Raw genomic sequence first — 8,186 nt, 5'->3', positions numbered from 1 at the left:
TCCTTCCCAACTCCGAAATCTTCAAAACAGATCAAGTCTTTCTTAGGAGTGTGTAATTACTATAGAAAGTTCATTGAAGGATATGCCAAAATTGCATCCCCACTAACTAGACTCTTGTCCAAGGATGTGAAGTTCTTATGGGGACCAGAGCAAGAAGCCGCCTTCAATACTCTTAAGAAAAGACTTACATCGGCACCAATTTTGAGATATCCAAACTTCAAGAAGCCATTCGTCATCTCCACAGATGCTTCAGACCATGCCATTGGGTTTGTGTTAGGACAAAAGGATGACAATGGACGAGAACATGCCATAGCCTATGGAGGAAGACAACTACACAAAGAAGAAAAGAAATGGCACATTACAGAAAAAGAAGGTCTAAGTCTAGTTGAAGCTGTCAAACAGTTTAAACCATACATCGCGAATTCCAAATTTATAGTTTACACAGACAACATTGCTCTAAAGTGGCTTAACAACATAAAGAACATGAGTGGACGACTTGGAAGATGGTCACTTTTACTCCAGGGATTTGACTTTGAAATACTTCATAAATCAGGTGTAACCAACCAAAATGCAGATGGGCTATCAAGAAGAGAATATGGTATCAGTCAACAACCTTCAGCATCACTATCAGAGGATGATTTGGCCAACAACATCAACTTCTTAGCAACTAATGAGTCAAACCTTTTAGCTGTGACACTAACATACAAATTTGAAAATGAAAGACTATGCAACATACAAACTTTGGCCCCAATAGACAATGGACAAATCCCACCTACAGATGTTCCAATTACTCCAGAGTTACAAGAACTTCAACAAAATTGTCCTGACTTTGAAGACATTTATAAATACAAATCTGCGAAAGAAGTACCACAGGATGCAGGATCAGCAAGACGAGTTGTAGCAGAGAGCTATACATTTGAAATTGTGAATGGTATCCTGTTTCATCTATACCATGATAGAAATCGTGCTGTACCAAGACATCAAAGAGTCATCAAACAAGTTGCTGTACCAAGATGCTTAAGAGATGATCTCCTCAAGTCATATCATGATTCCTTAGCTGGAGGTGGTCATCAAGGATATGAAAGAACCTTTGAAGCTCTGCGTCTAAAGTACTACTGGCCAAGAATGTATTCTGATGTCCTTGAATACACCACTACTTGTGAAAGATGCCAGAGGTCTAAAAGAGACACCCATGCCAGACCAGCACCACTCCAGCCTATGCCAATTGAAGACGTCTTTAGTCGAATTCACATTGACATTCTAGGACCTATCCAAAAGTCATCTTCTTCAAAACAGAAATACAATTATATTCTATTAGTTGTAGACAGCTTCTCCAAATGGTGTGAAGCTTTCCCAATGTATACAGAAACCAGTAAGCCACTAACCAAAAGGTTAGGGGTCATACAAAATGTTAATTTAGAATATTATTTTATTTCCCTTCATTTGCAATATCTGTTTATGTCAAAATCAAATCATGACAGTATTTAGATCTACCAGATGGCTTGGCTATCACATTATTGTTATTAATCCCTTGAAGTTTAATTAGTTAATCTCTTAGTCAATTAAGTTGCCTAATTATCTATATCTGAGGCACGACAGGTGTGACAACAATTATCACTCTACCTGTCCATGTCACCTACTCTTTCATTGACAAGACATTTGAGTAAATCACCTTAATTACTTAGATCAACTCAAAGGCAGTTATATATGTATATGTAAAATGTTTAAGAAGTCTAAGTCAGAGAGTCAGAGTCAGAGATATAGAGTGTGTTAGCTAGAGTTAGGACATGCAGCTAGCAGACCCAGTCTTAGATATGTATTATATATAATGTACTGTAATATGCATGGGGGTTGGACTTTAGAATATTGCATATTAATTAATCACAGGCTGATGGTGGAGTGTTTGTAAGTGAAGTAAAGTAGCATCCAGTTGTAAATCTATAAGAAATGTTTTATTGTTGATGTTATTTCATTATCTTATTGTTTACTTGAATTACTGACGCAATACACATTGCACTTCGACATTGTATTAATGTAAACAAATGCTGTTTTTGTGTTACTAGACGATCTAGCGAGATATTGTTGAACAGACAGTAAGGGACAGTGATACTGAGATGTTGTATGTCAGTTTTTCATCATTATCTACCATATTACGACTGTAATTTACTTACTTATTTCAGCATTATCACATGTGTTGTAAATTGGGCGCCTGCCATCTTTCTTACGAAGAAATTAGTCATGTGACATAAACATTGTTGTTTTACAATTGATAAGATCGAAATAACACTGTCCGTGTCCTCAAATATTCATAATTGATACTTAAATGTTATTTTATTGCAGTATTGTCATTTAATTATGCTGTATTTGACGAAATGTTTTGGAACTTGAATGTGTAGCGTAATACTTATGTGTTTGCATTATTGTTCGGTATTACTACGCCATGGATTGTGTGTGTCCGTTTTATTACAGATTGTTTGTTGAACTTGTTTTCTAATGTATATCGAATAGAATTTATAGCTCCCACTTTACATGTAGAAAGGACATTTTGAGCGATGTTATTTTCTTTGTATTACACAAAATGTATGTAAAGTAGTTCCGAGTTGCTCCAGAAAGGACAATTATTCATTGGTTGTTGTGATCACGTGACCATTTATGGAAGGTTATATATATGAGCAGCGAACGCCAGTTTCATCACGACGATCGTAACGATCAGATCATATTACGTCATCAACATCACTGACTGTAAATTACTAGTGACTTAGGTAAAAGAAAATAATGTAAACTAATACAAATTAAGTAGTGTATAATTTCTCCACCGCACGGACACCGCAATCCACTGTGTTTTATTAGGCCAGAGATGTTAAGCTAGGACTTTATATACTCATAGATGTACTGACTGTTTTGTTATATTTCATTGAACTTTGAAGTCTTTATTAAATGAAATATTTGAAACGAAAAAATGGAACTTGGTTATGATTTACAAGGATGTGAAGTAAATTATCAAGGGTGTTTAAATACATGTGACGGGCTGAGGATGCCCCCCCCCCTTTTTTTATATGTGGACGGATGTCATGAGTAGTCCTGATAAAAATGTAATTTTATAATTTATTGAATTTACACGGGATGGAAACATTGTAAGCTGATTGGCATTTGACAGGGTGCTGAGGAAGCTTACAATTTTTGGTGTCAGAAGTGGGATGTCCTACCATATACGAGGACATCTAGGATACGAACCCGTGCTTTAACACCTGTCAAGTACTGAAGTAGAGTGGATTGCGGACTGTCGTGTGCATGGTGGAGAATAAAAAAAATCTATTTTTTAAATAGAGATGTATATATGTTCTTGTTACTGTTTTTATAGTTAAAAATGGAGGATGCTACTTCGCCGGATCCTGAAGTATTTATAAATGAACATAAGGAAAATGTTCAGTTAGGCCAAGGGGACGAAACAGATGTCTGTGGGAGGAACACTGATGACGAATATTTAATGGCAAATGAAAATCCTTTGGAAAGAGATGACAGTGATGACAATGACGACGAAGGAGGACATAATTTCCGTCGGCGATCTGATTATCAGTTAGCTGACGACGCACAAAGTGATCACAATCGCATTTCTACACTTATGATCAAACCCGAACCCTACGATGGAAAAGAAAGTTGGGAGGAATACTTTTCTCACTTTCAAGACTGCGCTGAACTTAGCCACTGGGACGACAGGACTAAACTTCTTTTCTTAGCCGCTAGCTTACGTGGACAAGCCAGGACTTTCTACATGAGCCTAACACTTGAGGAAAGACGCACGTTTAAAATTCTTGTTCAGCGTATGGACCAGAGATTTGGTAGTTCAAAGCACAAAAATAGGTGGCTTTCAAAACTGGAAATGCGTAGGCGGATGCCTGGAGAAAATATTGCAGATGTTGGAGACGATATACGGCAATTATCACAAAAAGCTTACAGTAACTTGGAAATTGACGCTCAGGAATCACTGGCCCTGAACCACCTTTACAAAATTATTCCCGTTGAAATGAAATGCCGTTGTATTGACAAGGAGTGTAGCACTGTTGCAGAAGCGGTAGACGTCATTGAGAGATACGAGTCAATAATGGGGGATGGGGATAAAAAGAAAATAAATGTTAGACATGTGGATCAAGAACAAGCAGTCAAACAGCCCACTGGAGAGCAAAAATCAAATAACTTAGAGGATACAATCAAGTCACTAATCAATAGATTAGAGAAACTGGAAAGTGCACAGAGAATGGAACCTCGGAAGGGCAATAACTCTTGGACTTGCTTCGTCTGCAATTCGCCAGATCATCTCATGAAGGACTGTCCAGACCGATGGACAAGAGGACAACAAGTGACCACGACCTCTAACCTGAATAAAAAACATGGCAGTGGAAACATGAGAGATAACGACAGATATCATTAAGTCAGGAGTTGGAATGTCTTACTGTTGGAAATTAACATACTAGGACTGGCCACACAAGGGATACAACTCTCTAATGGGACAATGGATTTTATACAAAAGGAAACATATTTGACAATAGATTTTCTAGTAGATAGTAGATCTACTAGTACTGCATCGATTATTTCATATGGAATTTTTACTAAACTCTCAAAGGAAACTAGCTCTAACATACGGCCTGCAACCTCTGACATTCAGGATGTAAATGGGAATTTAATAGAGAACATCAGGACCATTGTATTGGATGTATCTTTTGGGAAAGAAGCATTGCCACACGAATTTGTAATTTGCAAAATTTCACAAGATAGGATCCTTGGAAAGGACTTTCTTCTTAATTACATCACAAAGATAAATCACCAAAGGATGGGTTTGCTGTATTAACTTCAAAATGAAAAGGACCTTGTAACAGGACAACTAGATGACTTGACTTAATTTATAGGATAGGTTGATGATATATCGAGGCATCAACTTGCAACCCTGGTTCAGGAAGTTCATACCACAAAACTAAATGATGTCGGACAGTAGTTTGATGATACCAGATTTTTTTGTTTTATTATATTGACACATGTCTAAGATGGATGTTGTCCTAGGTGGTGCACCACACTAGGTGAATGTGTAGATAGTGACTGGCCATTACTATTAGTGCACATTAGGACCTCAGTTGTCTAGGGCTGGGCCGGACTGCAGGTGGACCTCAGTTGTCTAGGGCTGGGCCGGACTGATACTTTTGTTGATTTCAATCTACTACTGGAATAAAATTATAAATGGATAATTGATGTCACTTCCTGATCCTGGGAGGAATCTACAAAAACAATGAAGAATAAGACCCGACTGATTGACTGACTGATTCCCATAGAAACCTACCTTTATCAACTACATACATTTTATTCTAACAAGAATTTCCAATCTTGTACTAGCTTATGCACAGGGAGCTGTATACTTTATACATGGGATGGATGGTGGATTTTCATGGTGGAGACGAAGAGATGGAGAAAGAAGTAAAAGAGAGATGAAGAGATGGAGACAGAAGTAGCAGAGAGACGAGACGGAGAGATGGAGACAGAAGTAGCAGAGAGGCGAGACGGAGAGATGGAGACAGAAGTAGCAGAGAGATGAGACAAAGAGATGGAGAAAGAAGTAGATGAAATGGTATCAGACGAGCAGGCAGATGTGTGAGAATTACCGAAAGAAGTGGTTGAGTGAAAGAAAGAAAAAGATTTCATTGATGGAAGTAAGAAGCTAGCAGAACCAGACGATTTTGATTAAGACTGTAAATTCAGGAGAATTTGACTTTTTAAGTGGGGGGAAGTGTAATATGCATGGGGGTTGGACTTTAGAATATTGCATATTAATTAATCACAGGCTGATGGTGGATGTTTGTAAGTGAAGTAAAGTAGCATCCAGTTGTAAATCTATAAGAAATGTTTTATTGTTGATGTTATTTCATTATCTTATTGTTTACTTGAATTACTGACGCAATACACATTGCACTTCGACATTGTATTAATGTAAACAAATGCTGTTTTTGTGTTACTAGACGATCTAGCGAGATATTGTTGAACAGACAGTAAGGGACAGTGATACTGAGATGTTGTATGTCAGTTTTTTATCATTATCTACCATATTACGACTGTAATTTACTTACTTATTTCAGCATTATCACATGTGTTGTAAATTGGGCGCCTGCTGCCATCTTTCTTACGAAGAAATTAGTCATGTGACATAAACATTGTTGTTTTACAATTGATAAGATCGAAATAACACTGTCCGTGTCCTCAAATATTCATAATTGATACTTAAATGTTATTTTATTGCAGTATTGTCATTTAATTATGCTGTATTTGACGAAATGTTTTGGAACTTGAATGTGTAGCGTAATACTTATGTGTTTGCATTATTGTTCGGTATTACTACGCCATGGATTGTGTGTGTCCGTTTTATTACAGATTGTTTGTTGAACTTGTTTTCTAATGTATATCGAATAGAATTTATAGCTCCCACTTTACATGTAGAAAGGACATTTTGAGCGATGTTATTTTCTTTGTATTACACAAAATGTATGTAAAGTAGTTCCGAGTTGCTCCAGAAAGGACAATTATTCATTGGTTGTTGTGATCACGTGACCATTTATGGAAGGTTATATATATGAGCAGCGAACGCCAGTTTCATCACGACGATCGTAACGATCAGATCATATTACGTCATCAACATCACTGACTGTAAATTACTAGTGACTTAGGTAAAAGAAAATAATGTAAACTAATACAAATTAAGTAGTGTATAATTTCTCCACCGCACGGACACCGCAATCCACTGTGTTTTATTAGGCCAGAGATGTTAAGCTAGGACTTTATATACTCATAGATGTACTGACTGTTTTGTTATATTTCATTGAACTTTGAAGTCTTTATTAAATGAAATATTTGAAACGAAAAAATGGAACTTGGTTATGATTTACAAGGATGTGAAGTAAATTATCAAGGGTGTTTAAATACATGTGACGGGCTGAGGATGCCCCCCCCCCCCCCTTTTTTTATATGTGGACGGATGTCATGAGTAGTCCTGATAAAAATGTAATTTTATAATTTATTGAATTTACACGGGATGGAAACATTGTAAGCTGATTGGCATTTGACAGGGTGCTGAGGAAGCTTACAGTACATATTCCTGTAATAAAGACTGATAAAGACATTTCTACTTATGTCTTAATCCTTGAAGGTTTTATGTCAAGGACAGTAACCAAGTCTAATGGTTACTGCGTGACCGAGTGTTGTAGGGTGCACTACTTATTCCAAGTGGACCCCTACCCTCCCCGACGGCCGGTCACATAAGTACCCTTAATCCAAAGGAAGTTGTGATATAAAATATCAATGCAAAACCTCAAAGGCTTCTCGAGACATCGTGCAGAGAAGATATTGTTAAAACAGACAAATTTTCGAATTTATGACCTTGAACTTTTTTTACCTTTTGACCTCAAAATCAATATGAATCCTCCTTCGGCCATATGGAGTTATTGTTTAGAATTTCATTGCAACTCAAGGCTTCTCTGGATATCGCATTAAAGCAGAAGCGTTACAGATAGAACTGTAGACAGATGGACAGTTAGTCGGATAGATGGACAGACTTCAATTAATAATCCCTCTCTTTCAGTGGGGGACTAAAAAAGAAGAGAGAGGGGGGAGTATAATGGGGAATGGGGGTCCTGTTAGCAGATCTGAATTAGTGACAAATTTTAATGATACTTGCAACAGACAAATCATTTAAATGTTTGATAAAATGTTATTAATATATTTGTCAATCAAAAGTTAATTTAACTGTTATTGAGTGAATAAGTTATCAATTACTGATTAAAAAATAAAATGTGAAACACCTTTTGTAATTACTAGTATCAGGTATTAGTCTTAATGGACATTTATACACTGTCAAAAGGAACCAAACCTGCGATGTTAATTGTCCCCCACTTTCATAAAGTACATTGTATTAATTTTGGTCTGTCTGTCCATCTCTCACTTCCACGCGATATCTCTAAAGGCTTTTACAATGAAAATTTTACACAACATCAAGGTCATTAAATCTTTTTATTTTAGGAATGCTTTGAAATCTGCACTTTAATATTAATCAACAACATGATGAAACAAAATGTATAAAATTTCCAAAATTTTGAAGATGTGGCCCCAGGGTCAGTGGTTCCTGTAGGATGGGGTGCACAACTGATAAGTGG

Source organism: Saccostrea cucullata, unplaced genomic scaffold (genome assembly GCF_032062105.1).
Source record: "Saccostrea cucullata isolate Sc308-1 unplaced genomic scaffold, CSIRO_AGI_Scuc_v1 ctg1269, whole genome shotgun sequence".
Classification (NCBI taxonomy): Eukaryota; Metazoa; Mollusca; class Bivalvia; order Ostreida; family Ostreidae; genus Saccostrea; species Saccostrea cuccullata.
This window is presented reverse-complemented; position numbering follows the sequence as displayed.